Raw genomic sequence first — 14,592 nt, forward strand, 5'->3', positions numbered from 1 at the left:
GATGGGGATAGCATTAAATTTGTAGATGGCTCTGGGTAGTATATTCATTTTAATGATGTTAATTCTTCCAACCCATGAACATGGAATATCTTTTTTTTTTTCTCCAGGGTTATTGCCAGGGCTCGGTGTCTGCACCACGAATCCACTGCTCCTGGAGGCCATTTTTTCCCCTTTGTTACCCTGGTTGTTTTACCACTGTTGTGGTTATTATTATTGTTGTTGTTTATGTCATTGTTGTTGGATAGGACAGAGAGAAATGGAGAGAGGAGGGGAAGACAGAGAGGGGAAGAGAAAGACAGACACCTGCAGACCTACTTCACTGCCTATGAAGCGACTCCTCGCAAGTAGGGGACCAGGGCTCGAACTGGAGTCCTTCCACCAGTCCCTGTGCTTTGCGCCACGTGCACTTAACTGACTGTGCTACCACCCGACGCCGAACATGGAATATCTTTCCACTTCTTTGTGTCTTTTTCAATTTCTTTGAGTAGTGACTCATAATTTTCAGTATACAAGTCTTTCACTTCTTTGGTTAGGTTTATTCCTAAATATTTTATTGTTTTTGTTGCTATAGTAAAAGGAATTGATTTCTGAATTTCATCTTCTTCTAACTTAGTGTTTGCATAGAGGAATGCCACTGACTTTTTAATGTTAATTTTGTAGCCTGACACCTTACTTTTGAAAAAAAGCTTTTGAAAAGCTTCTTGTTGGATTCCTTAGGTTTTTCTATGTATACTATCATGTCATCTGCAAATAGGGAGAGTTTGACTTCTTCTCTTCCAATCTGTATCCCTTGAATTCCTTGCTCCTGCCTGATTGCTATGGCAAGAACTTCCAACACTATGTTGAATAGTAATGGTGATAGTGGGCAGCCCTGTCTAGTACCTGATCTGAGGGGAAATGCTTTCAGTTTTTCACCGTTGGTATGATGTTGGTTGTAGGTTTGTTATATATAGATTCCAGTATCTTCAGGAATTTTCCATCTATTCCCATTTTTTTTTTTAGTGTTTTGATCATAAAAGAATGTTGTATTTTGTCAAAGGCTTTCTCTGCATCTATTGATATGACCATGTGGTTTTTGGTCTTTCTTTTATTGATGTAGTGGATCACATTGATTGATTTACATATATTAAACCAACCTTGTACTCCTGGGATAAACCCCACTTGATCATGATGAACAATCTTTTAATATACTGCTGTATCTGGTTGGCTAGAATTTTATTCAATATTTTAGCATCTATGTTCATCAGAGATATTGGTCTGTAGTTTTTTTGGTTGTGTCCCTGTCTGTTTTTGGTATCAGAGTGATATTGGTGTCATAGAAGCTAGAAGGGAGTATTCCTGTGTCTTGAGTCTTCTGGAAGGACTTTTATTCTTGGGAAGGTTTTTGACAACTGTTTCAGTTTTGTTGGCTGTGATTGGCCTGTTCATATTATCTAGTTCCTCTTTATTTACAAAATTACATGTCAGCAGGGTATAATTCCATACCATCCCCACTACCAGATTTCTGAATCCCCAATCCCTCTATTGTAAGCTACAGCAGTTTTCCTAAAGTTGCAGATATGGATTGATTATTATTTCTACAACTGTCTAGAGTTGTATATAATAGCCCTCTTTTTTTTTTTAATGTCCCATCTATTCCTTTCCAAGCTACACATACGCTATTATTACATCCAAGTGTCCCTCTCTTTTTCCTCTTCTCTCTCTGGGTTCTGATGGAGTTGGAGTTCAGAGCCCTCTTATCCTCTTCCTCCTATCACTTCTCCCCCACTGGGAGTATGGATCACAATTGTTTTTGGGGTGCAGAAGTTCTGCACCCCAAAAACAATTTTTATTCTGGCTTCTATAATTGCTTCTCCACTGGCTATGGGCATTGTAAGGTTGACCCATACCCCCAGCCTGTTTTTATCTTTCCCTAGTGGGGTAGAGCTCTGGAGAGTTGAAGTTCCAGGACACATTGGTGAGGTCATTTGCCCAGATGGAATCTTCATAGTGTCTACAACTAGGTGGCTGAAAGATGGCAAGATCTAAAGTGGGACAAAATGATTAATGAATAAGAACCAAAGTAGGAACAGAGTAGATGAGAATAGGGATCTTGGGGTGGAAGGAACCTAGGAAGTCCATTTAAGGCATGTTTCTGAGGGGCTCACAAGTATTGTAGTATATATATATATTTTTTCTTTTGCTTGATAGCTAACATGGAGTTGGACAAAAATATTGTCTGAGAAGATGGTGTCAGAGTAAAGAAAAGGCTAGAAAAGTTGGATTAGAGCAGAGAGTAGCTCCCATCCTTGGAAAAAAAAATCTGTGAGTAAAATTAACTGTTTACTTCATCCGCTTGACCTAAGGGCATATATATAGCATAAGAGCCTGTGTAACCTCTAAGTCCCTACTAATCTGAGCTCACAGTTCATGGTCACAGCTGGGAAAATTGCAGGCTGCATATAACTATGCTAACTTTAAAAGAATAAGGACAGGAAGAATTCTCATAATTAAGTATTAATTATTCTGAAAACCCAACTGCTAGAATAATGTTCTATGCTCATATGAAATTCAGTATTGGACTAGAGGACCTTGTAGGTATCATTTAAAATTCAAAAATGATGGGCTTGCCTACAGAAATTAAGGAAGACAATGACACAGTCTGCTGGTTTTTGCAGCCATTATTATTATTATTATTTTTTACCTTCAAAGCTTGTCTACACTTTCTTTATTGTAATTCAAATCCATTGTCCCTGATTTTAATTTCCTAGAATGAGATGAGTTCCTGTCTTTGTTCTCACCCTTAGAAATGGACTTACTGAAAGCAGTCTTGTGTTACATGGTTATTTTAAAACTTCATACATATTCTAGTTGCTTTAGTCTTTACTTTCACCAACATCTCTTTGGTTCTTTAATTACTTGTATTCATACACTACTATATTTGCTTTTTGGACTCCAAGACATTCATAACAGAATGCAGTGTTTGAGAGTACATTTCAAGTGAGCTATTTCATGGAAAGCAAACATACATTCATTTCCCTCAAAGACATACATTCATTTCCCTATGAATAAATATTAAGAGACATACCCAGCACTATACTAAGTGATATGGAATAAAAATTAGAGTCATGGTCCCTGACTTCAATGAGCTTATAGTCATGGCCACAGCTGGACATCATGCACACCATTTTATTAATTAATTAATTTCCAGAGCACTGCTCAGCTCTGATTTATGGTGGTTGTGGAGATTAAACCTATGAGCTCAGAAACTCAGATATGAAAGCCTTTTGTGTAAGCATTATGCTGTTTTCCCAGCCCTGTGCACACAACTCCGAACCACTGAATGCATATTTCAGATACAAAGTACAAATACATTTTGTACCTTTGGTATCTTTTGAACTCTTTAGGAGCAATCCATTTTAGGGTATTTTCAATAATATTTACTTCATGAGGAAGATAGGAAACAAGGGAGACAGAGAGATCTGAGTACTGCTCTGGTATATAAAGTGTCAGGATTGAAACCCCAGATTTCATTCATGCAAGTCTGCCTTACCTGTTGAACCACCGTTCTAGCCATAGGAGTAATCAATTTGGAACAGAAACTTGTGCTCTCTAAATTGTATTTCTCTGCAATCCCCAAATAAACAAAATTTTGACTTTCAGCTAATTTTGTTCTCTTATTAAAGGTGAATGGAATTCTAGGTAAGTTGGATCAGTTGAGAAACACTTTCTGCAGTAATGTAGCAGAACTTTATATTCATTTTGAGTCTATTTACTATCTCTCACTTGTCTTTTAGGGAAAACAAACGTTTACCAAAAATTCATCTCTGTACAAACAATTAATTACAAGACTATAACAGGGGTATAGTTCCACTCCACTCCTACCTCCAAGGTTCTTTGCCCCTCCTTGCAAGGGTAACCACCATAGTTCTCACAAAGTCGTCTTAGAGCTGAGTTGGCTACTTCTTCTCCTTCTTCCTTCTTTCCTTCCTTCCTTCCTTCCTCTCTTTCTTTCTTTCTCTCTTTCTTTCTCTCTTTGTTCCTTTCTTTCTTTCTCTCTTTTTCTTTCTTTCTTTGGCTAGTTCATGTATTTCAATTCTTTATATTCCACATAGTAAGTTATGAGCTGTCTTTTATTTCCATAGTTACTTCACTAAGCTCAATCACCTTCAGTTCCATCCATTTTTTCAAAAAGGACAGAATGTCATCTTTTTAAATTACCAAGTAGAACTATATTGAACATATATATCATAACTTAAAAATTTTCTTTATTTTTAGGACAAATAGAGTCCCTTCAGCATATGTGCAGTGCTAGGTCTCAAGCACAAAACTATAGGCATGTGAACCCTGTGTTTCACCACTAAGCTACCTCCCTAGCCATTCATTTTGACATTTAAATCATCAGTTTTACTTATTATTTATTTAGCTCATGAAACTCAAGAAACAAGAAAACAAATGACCCCATCCAAAAATAGGGAGTGGCTATGAACAGAATGTTCTTCATGAAAAGATTCAAAAAGTCAACAAACATGAAAAAATGTTCCAAGTCATTGATGATCAGAGAAATGCAAATAAAGACAATAATGAGATACCACTTCACTCCTGTGAGAATATCATACATTAGAAAAGATAGCAGCAACAAATGGGACAGAGGAACCCTCCTACACTGCTTGTAGGAATGCAAATTGATCCAACCCCTGTGGAGAGAAGTTTGGAGAACTCTCAGAAGGCTAGAAATGGACCTATCCTATGATTGTGCCATTCCTTTCCTGGGCATATATCCAGTGAACCAAACACAACCATCCAAAAAGATCTGTGTATACCTATGTTCACAGCAGCACAATTTGTAATAGCCAAAACCTGGAAACAAGCCAGGTGTCTATCAACAGATGAGTGGCTGAGCAAGTTGTGGTATATATACACAATGGAATACTACTTGGCTATTAAAAATAGTGATTTCATCGTTTTCAGCCGATCTTGGATGGAGCTTAAAGAAATCATGTTAAGTGAAATAAGTCAGAAACAGAAGGATGAATATTCGATGATTTCACTCTCAGGTAGAAGTTGAAAAACAAGATCAGAAAAGAAAACACAAATAGGGGGCCGGGAGGTAGCACAGCAGGTTAAGCGTACATGCTGCAAAGCACAAGGATGGGCATAAGAATCCCAGTTCAAGCCCCCAGCTCCCCACCTGTGGGGAGGTGCTTCACAGGCGGTGAAGCAGTTCTGCAGGTGTCTTTCTCTCCCTCTCTCTATCTTCCCCTTCTCTCTCGATTTCTCTCTGTCCTATCCAACAGTGACAACAACAACAACAACAATAAACAACAAGGACAACAAAAGGGAAAAAATGGCCTCCAAGGAACAGATGGATTTGTAGTGCAGGCACCGAGCCCCAGTGATAATCCTGGGGGCAGAAGAAAAAAAAAACCATACAAGTAGAACTTGAACTGGAGCTGTTGTATTGCATCAAAGTAAAAGACTCTGGGGTGGGTTGCGGGGAGAGTACAAGTCCTGGAAAAGTATGGCAGAGGACCTAATGGGGGTTGTATTGTTATGTGGAAAACTGAGAAATGTTATACATGTACAAACTATTGTATCTACTATCGACTGTAAAACATTAATTCCCCAATAAAGGAATAAAAAAAAAAGACTCTGAGGTGGGTGGGGGAGGGTTCAGGTCCTGGAACATAGCAGAAGACCTAGTGGGGGTTGAATTGTTATGTGGAAAACTGGGAAATGTTATGCATGTATAAACTATTGTATTTTATTGTCAACTATAAACCATTAATCCCACAATAAAGAAATTAAAAAAAAGATATTGTCCAGAAATCTGGCTATTCTTTCAGATATCTTTCTAACAGTCTCCACATCATGCATTAAATGAAATCATATTGTTTTTTCCAAATATATATATATTTTTTCTTATATATTTAACTTTTCTTGTATAAAGGTTTTATTTTTAACTGTTCTCCCCCTTCAACTTGTATATTTGTGAATAATTTTTTTTAATTCAAGCATTGCCTAGATATAGTTTATGTTGGGAATTAAACCCAGGACTTCTGAGTCTTGGGCATGAAAATCTGTTGCATAAACCACTATTCTAGTGCCTCAGCCTATTATTTACTTGTTATCATAACCTCCCCCCCTTTTTTTTGTTATCATACCCTTTTAACTATTAGACTTCTGGGATATATTTTTACATCAAAGACCTCTTTATAATTCCTGTCCATCTTTTTTTTTTTTTTCCCCTCCAGGGTTATTGCTGGGTTCGGTGCCTGCACCATGAATCCACCGCTCCTGGAGGCCATTTTTCCCCCTTTTTGTTGCCCTAGTTGTTGCAGCTTCGTTGCGGTTATTATTGCCATTGTTGACGTTGCTTTGCTGTTGGATTGGACAGAGAGAAATGGAGAGAGGAGGGGAAGACAGAGAGAGGGGAGAGAAAGACACCTGCAGACCTGCTTCACCGCCCGTGAAGCGACTCCCCTGCAGGTGGGGAGCCGGGGGCTCGAACCGGGATCCTTACGCCGGTCCCTGTGCTTTGCGCCACGTGCGCTTAACCCACTGCGCCACCGCCCGACTCCCGATTCCTGTCCATCTTGAGGTAAAGTTAGAGACTCAGCACTGAGAATGGATAAATAAATAATCCTTTTATAAAATGTAGGTCTAGTCTAATTTACTACCTGGTGCTTTCTGTTTGTTTGTTCTTCTTTTTTAATGGATATTTTAATGAATCTCTGTTGATGCTGTTAAAAGACAGACCTGCAAGAAAAAAAATATGTCCTTGAAGTGGGAAGTTTGGTGTTTTTTAATTTGCCTTTGTGCCTTTTATTTCCTCACCCTTTTGAGACTACATTTTCACATATTATCTCACTTTCTCCCTGGGTGCTGGTAACACGTCTCAGTTTAGATTGTCTCAGCATTTCATTTGTTATTGGATCATTCATTAAGATAACAACTAGGGGTTGGGGTGGTGGCATATTTGGTAGAATGCAAATGTTATCATGTGCAGGAACCTGGGTTCAAGCCCCCAGCTTCCACCAGTAAGGGGAATACCTCATGAGAGATGAAACAATACTGTAGGTGTCTCTTTCTCCCTTTTTATCTCACCCACCCCTTAAAAAAATTCTTTATTGGGGGATTAATAGTTCACAGTTGAGAGTAAAATACCAGTTTGTACATGCATAACATATCCCAGTTTTACACATAACAATTCAGCCCCCACTAGGTTGTCCTCTGCCGTCATGTTCCAGGACCTGAACACTTGCCCCCACCCCAGAGTCTCTTACTTTGGTGCAACACACCAGTTCCTGTCCAAGTTCTGCTTATTGTTTTCCCTGTTGATCTTGTTTTTCAACTTCTGCCTGAGAGTGAGATCATCCCATATTCATCCTTCTGTTTCTGTCTTATCTCACTTAACATGATTCTTCAAGCTCCATCCAAGATCCCCCCCACCCCACCCCGGCCCTATTGATTTCTGTTTGTCTCTATCAAATAAGTAAGTGAGTAAATAAGTAAAATAAGTAGCTAACAATGAAGGGGGCTGAAAGGTGGCATACCAGGTAGAGCATACACATTACTATGTTCAAAGATCCAAGTTCAAACCCCTGGTCCCAACTTGTAGGGAGAAAGCTTCTTGAGAAGCAGTACTGCAGGTGACTCTTTTTTCCCCCTCGCTGTGCCCCTCTTTGTTCTCAGTTTCTTTCTTTCTTTTTTTTTTTTCTATCGAAATGAAAAAGAAAGCAAAAGAAAAGAAAAAATGGCTACCAGGGGTGGTGGATTTGCTGTGCAAGCACTGAGCTGTAGCAAAACCGTGATGGGAAAAAATAAAGTAAAATAAAACCAAACCAAAACAAAATAAAATTAAATGGCCACAATCAAAGCCAGTCACAGACCTCCCTACCTTGGGATGTCCCTTTTTGTGACACAAGGCTTTGAGTTTGTATTTTCAACTCATGTACCTGTGTTCGTGAAAGATGAGATGTCCTCCAGTTAAAGTTTGGTCCAACCAGACACCCAGCACCTTGAGTGGGGGCATCTACCGCACAACTATCCAAAAGTAATCTTATATACGAGGCACGACTTCTGTGAGGCCTTGTGTTTGTGGCTCTTCATTTTTTTTTTTTTTCCTGAAGCACTGAGGAATTTTTCTTTCTTCTCTTAGTGTATGTTTGCTCTTCTGGGTGGGCAGAGGCTGATCATACTGGAGGCAAATGGAAGCCTCAGCTGACGGGTATTTCTTGTTCCCTCAACACCCACTCTCTTCCCCTTGGAACATCGAGGCCTCTGGATTTGATTCTCGCTTCTTGAGATGACTGGGATTCTTCCCTCAGTAGTAATGGTTTGCGAACACTCACTGGCACACAGTAGACATTTAGCACTGACTGACTTTCTTTGTACACTGCACAGCCCGGAGGCAAACATTTCATTCTGCTGCTCCTTAGAGAGACAGCCTCTGTCACTAGTCATCTGGCTGGGGAGTCTCTGGGCACATCAGTATTCTTCTATCACCTAGCTGGTTTCCTCATCCTTAATGTGGGAGTGAGAAGGGACACGGCTGCCTCCCTCACAGGTGGTTGCAAGGAATTACAAACCAATAAAAGAATTGCTTAGCATATGGCAGAATGTCAAGGGCAATATAAACACTTAATTTAATTTATTTAAGAGTAGATGGGTGGCCACATGAATGTTGCTGTGGAAACCATAACTCCTGAATTCCCTGACACTTATCTGTGTTGTTTTTAAATGAGTCTTTGAATTTAAATCCTGTGATTTTTTTTAATATTAGAAAAATAACCTCACCATAATTTATGTCATGTAGTGCTATTTAACAAATACATATTTAGATACTGGCAGAACCAGTTGATTCTGACCTACCTGGTCTAAGATTGTAGGTAATTTAGTATTTTGAAAAAAAGTGTCATTTTTAGAAATGTTAATAATATGTAAATATTATAATATGTAAATTTTAACAATATATTTAATAATAAATTTTAATTATATATTTAATATATTTAATTATATATTTTATATATAAATTTATAAAATTTATAAAATATATAAATTTATAAAATATATAAATACATTTATAAATAAATAAATTTATAAAATATATATTATATTATTATATAATATATAATATATTATAAAATATATAAATAAATATATAAATAAATATAAAATAAATAAATTTATAAAATCTATAAATAAATTTATAAACATTATATATTTATAAAATGTATATATAATTTATATAAATATATAAATTATATATTTTATATATAATTATATTATAATATATTTTAATAAACATTAAAATTTTAATAATATATTTTAATATATATTTAATAATAAAATTTAATAATAATATGTAAATAATCATTTAAGTCCAGAATCAGCATTCAATCAGTTTAACAATTTGAAACATTAAGTGCTTAGACTAAAGGAATATATACTCAGAACTAAATCTGGCACTTAAAGAACTTGAGATGACCTCACCAGTGTGTCCTGGAACCCCACCTCTCCAGAGCCCTACCAGACTGTGGAAAGACAGAAACAGGCTGGGGATATGAATCAACTTGCCAATGTCCATGTCCAGTGGAGATGCAATTACAAAAGCCAGAACTTCTACCTTCTGCACCTCACAAAGAATTTTGGGGAAAAAAATTTTTGGTCCATACTACCAGAGGGATGGATAAAGAGTAGAGAATTTTCCAATGGAGGGGATGGGACACAGAACTCAGGTGGTAGGAACTGTATGGAATTGTACCCCTGTTATCTTACAGTCTTGTTAATCATTAAATCATGAATAATAAAAAAACAGAACATAGGTCTAAAGTCTTATATTGCATGGGGAAGTTGATCCCTAAACAAGGAAATCAGAAAATAGGGCTTATTTTGGAGGGAAGATATGTTCCTAAATGAATTTCTTTCCTTCTATTATTTGATTTATTTATTTACCGGAATACTGCTTAGTCTTGGCTTATGGTGGTGCCAGAGACTGAACCTGGAGCCTCCATGGCCTCAGGCATGACAGTCCACTTGCTACATGAAATTTAAAAATATACTTATTTATTTCATAGGCCAGAGAGAAACTGAGAGGGGAGGGAGAGATAGAGTAGGGAGTAGATAGAGTAGAAAGAAAGAAAGAGAGACCCCTGTAGCACTGCTTCACTACTCCTGAGCTTTTCACCTGAAGGTAGAGGCTGGGGCTTGAACCTGGGTCCGTGCATATTGTAATACGTGTGCTCAACTGGGTATGACACCGCCTGGCCCTGACAGGTACAGATTGTAGGGTAGACATATGCTTGTATTTCTGTTTGGTATATCATTGGTAGTGGGATTGAAGAGTGGCATGACAATTTCATGTCAGACTCTTTGAGAATCTGTCAGACTGTTTTCCAAAAGTGGGCATACTACTTTACTTTCTCATCAGCTGTGTGTGATCCCTCCATGTCCTCAACAAGCTGTGGGTGAGCGTCTGCCTTTTTCATTATACTTGTTCCGATGGGTATGAAGGGGCAGCACACTGTGATCTTTAAATTTCATTTCCATGCTGACTAATGATGGTGAACACTGTTTCATGTCCTCATTAGCCATTTGGATAGCTTCTGCAATGAAATATCTGTTTCCTTTGTGTGTGTGTGCCTTTGGAGTTGGTTGCTTTCTAATTATTGACTTATAATACATCTCATCACTTTCTACATCTGAACTGCTATGCCTGCTTTCATGTGTGGCTGCTTCAATCTACTTTGCAAAAAAAAAATTTTTTTTTTTGCCTTTTATTTTCTCTTTTTCTGACAGAGACAGCAAGAAATAGAGAGGAAGGGGGAAGAGAGGGAGAGGGAGGAGGAAGAGGAGAAAGATGGTGGAAGACCTGTAGCACTGCTTTACTGCTTGTGAAGCTTTCCTTCTGCAGGTGGGGTAATGTACAAATTCATTAATTTTTTAGGTTAAAAACAGAGAGGCAGAAGGCAGCAGAGAGAGAGAGAGAGAGAGAGAGAGAGAGAGAGAGAGAGAGTCAGTCAGTCAGAGTCCTCACAGCACTGAAACTTTCTCCAAAGCCATGGGGTCCAGGATCAAATCTGGGTAGTGCATAAGACAAAGCAACACACTATCCAAGTAAGTTGTTTTGTCAGCCCCATCTTTTAATTTTTTTAACATTATTACAAAGTCTTACTTGATTCATGGCACTTCCCTCACTTACTACAAGCACTCAGCCATTCTCCACTGCCTAAAGTTCAAACTCTTAAAACTTGACATTCAGACAATTACACAAATTTAGTTCTTTCCCTCCATATCCTCACAAGCACTCTAAGTTATAGGGAAAAAAGTAACTCATTTGTACCTTTTTGTCCTATTCTTCTGGGCTCCAATCTCTTCTCTGATGCTTTCTAGACTCACCTTGCAAAATTCAGTCAAACTCACTTTCCCTGCTGTCTCACTGACTCCTCCAGTGGGAATATCTTACCTTTCTCTGACCTGCCCTATTTCCTTTGTCCTGTTGGCCTGCATTTGACCTGCCTGTAAGCTGGCTGTTGTTTCAATATTTTATATAACTATGTTTCCCAGCACACCCACACAATGACAAATTGCTCTAGTGCTAAGTGCATCTCAGCAGTCATCAACTTGATATTAGTGGTTTTGTTTTATTTTATGTCCTGGACACTTACAGCTGCCTTGTGCCCAACCTGTCACCAACTTGTACTGTATCTCAGCTGACACTCTGCAGCATCTGGCTGGGGAGCTATGAAGAGTGTGTTTTCTCCCTGACTGAGTCTGTCTTTTTTTTTTTTTTTTTTTTAATTCTGGCTTTTCTTTAGTAGATTTCATTTGTGGAGCTAAGAAATAGTCCACCCAGTAGAGCACACACCTTCCTAAGTGTGAGCCCTTGTGTTTGAACCCCGGCACCACATGGAAGGACCAGGAAGCTCTATGGATGGTGGAACTAGCTTTCATTTCCCTCTTTCCCTGTTTTTCTCTTTCATTCTTAAATATATATATATATATATTAGTGTTTTAATATTGATTTTTACAAAATTACAAGATAACAGGGGTACAACTCTGTACTGTTCCTACCGCCAGAGTTCTGTATCCCCATTACCTCCAGCAGTTCTCCTAAGGTTGCAGATATGGGTTAACTACTATTGCTACAACTATCTATCTATATTTGTATATATTTGCACATTTTTTATGGTTCCCATCTCTTCTTCCTTTCCAAGTCACACATAACCCTATTACTACATCCAAGTGTCTCTCCCTTTTTTCTCTTCTCTCTCTCCAGGTCCTAATGGAGTTGGAGTTCAGAGCCCTCTAGTCATCTTCTCCCTAACATTTCTCCCCCACTATGGGTATGGACCAAAATTCTTTATGGGATGCAGAAGGTGGGAGTTCTGGCTTCTGTAATTGCTTCTCTGCTGGACATGAGCATTGACCCCCCAGCCTGTTTCTATCTTTCCCTAGTGGGGTAAGGCTCTGGAGAGATGAGGATCCAGGATCTGCCTAGGGAAGACAGGATGGAATCATGATAGCGTCTGCAACTTGGTGGCTGAAAGGCAGTAAGATATAAAGTGGGACAGAATGATTAATGAGCAGGAACCAAAAAGTAGGAACAGAGTAGATAAGAATAGGGATCTTAGAGCCGAAAAATTGTGAAAGTCTATTTTAGGTATGTTCCTAGAGGCCTGTGACTATGGTGGTTTTTGCTCAAGTTTGATAGCTAACATGGAATTGGACAAAAATATTGTCTGAGAAGATGGTATCAGAGTTGAGAAAAGGGCTAGGAAATTGGATTAGGGCAAACAGTAGCTCCCAATCTGGAAGAAAAATCTATGAATAAAATTAGCTGTTTACCCCTTCCACTTGACCCAGGGACTATATTTATTTATATTTAGCACAAGAGCCTGTGCTACCTCTGATTGATCTGAGCTCTCAGTTCATGGTTACAGCTGGGAACATTCTAAACTACACTTATCTCAGGACCAGTCTTCCTCCAGTGGCAGGGTAGGATGACCCAGGCTCCCTTCGGGGAGTGGGGCAATCCCTACCATTGCTACTTTACAGTGAGGGTAAGTTCCTGAAGAGATCCATAAGAGGGTTTATGCTGGGGCCTGGTGGTGGCGCACCTGGTTGAGTGCACGTGTTACAGTACAGAAAGACCCAGGTTCGAGCCCCCAGCCCCCACCTGCAGGGGGAAAGCTTTGCAAGAGGTGAAGCAGTGTCGCAGGTGTCTCTCTGTCTCTCCTTCTCTATCACCCCCTTCCCTATCAATTTCTGGCTGTCTTTATCCAGTAAATAAAAAATAAAAAATAAATAAAAAAGAGGGTTTATGCTAATGTTCCTGATGGAAATGACCAGTCTGAATCTGTATCATTGGATAAACCACCTGACCAATAGAACTCTAGGTTTCTCCCTCATATTTCTAACTCCAAATTTAGGCAGTTGTTTATGCATGACTAGCTTTATTTCTGTAAAGTGCTTTGGCATCTATTTATTTATTTATTTATTTATTTATTTTTCCCTTTTGTTGCCCTTGTTGTTTTTTATTGTTGTTGTAGTTATTATTGTTGTTGTTATTGATGTCATTGTTATTAGATAGGACAGAAAGAAATGGAGAGAGGAGGGGAAGACAGAGAAAGAGAGAGAAAGATAGACACCTGCAGTGTATTCACCTCCTGTGAAGCGACTCCCCTGCAGGTGGGGAGCTGGTGCTTGAACTGGGATCCTTAACTGGTCCCTGCGCTGGCATCTAATTTTATTGTGAAAAAATGAGTTCATTTTAATTTTCCATCACCAAAAACTCTTACCATCTCCTCTTTCTCATCTTCTTCCTCCTTTCCTCCATCTTCTTCTCCTTTTTTGTATCCTGTCTTTGACTAGGCATAAAAAATGCATTTGTTCTTGTGTGTGTGTGTCTGTGTGTGTGTGTGTGTGTGTGTGAGAGAGAGAGAGAGAGAGAAGGGGGGGAGAGGCAGAGAGGGAGAGGGAGAAAGTGTGATGTTTGGGAGGGGCACCCATATCATTAGCTTCTGGTTCCTTCAGGTCCAGTTCATATAAACTGAGATTTTCTTTAATTTTAGTTATGTTCTTATTACAACAATAATAATACTAATTTTCTTCTCAGTAAACACAGAATTAGAAACTCTTATCCAGCTGTTATACTCCTTCATATAGGGTTATTGCTGGAGCTTGGTGTCTGCACTACAAATCCACTGCTCCTGGAGGCCATTTTTTCCATTTTGTTGACCTTGTTGTACTGCTGTTGTTGTTGTTTGACAGGACAGAGAGAAATCGAGAGAAGAGGGGAAAACAGAGAGGCGGAGATAAAGGTAAACACCTGCAGACCTGCTTCATTGCTTGTGAAGTGACCCCCCCCAGGTGGGGAGCCGGGGGCTGGAACCGGGATTCTTAATGCCAGTCCTGCCACGTGTGCTTAACCCACTGTGTTACTGCCAAGCCCTCACTCCTTAATACTTTGATGTTAGAATTTTAGTCTTTATTTCTGATGTATATATAATTTTGTCTTGGTTTCACTGAATTATTGTCATGCTATACATACTTAGTTGTTGATACTCAACAGTAATATGTCATTAGTGCTTCCCTATTATTTCCGTAAAA

The 14,592-nt window shown here is 38.7% G+C and overlaps 1 long non-coding RNA gene across 1 annotated transcript; it reads left to right on the forward strand.

The window, feature by feature from the left end:
- The first annotated feature begins 1,071 nt into the window (after window positions 1-1,071).
- LOC132538911 (uncharacterized) lies at window positions 1,072-3,646 on the forward strand. Its single transcript, XR_009550222.1, has 2 exons — window positions 1,072-1,526; window positions 2,004-3,646. It is a non-coding gene; the product is annotated as an uncharacterized LOC132538911 (long non-coding RNA).
- The last annotated feature ends 10,946 nt before the right edge of the window (window positions 3,647-14,592 follow it).

Source organism: Erinaceus europaeus, chromosome 6, assembly GCF_950295315.1.
Source record: "Erinaceus europaeus chromosome 6, mEriEur2.1, whole genome shotgun sequence".
NCBI lineage: Eukaryota > Metazoa > Chordata > Mammalia > Eulipotyphla > Erinaceidae > Erinaceus > Erinaceus europaeus.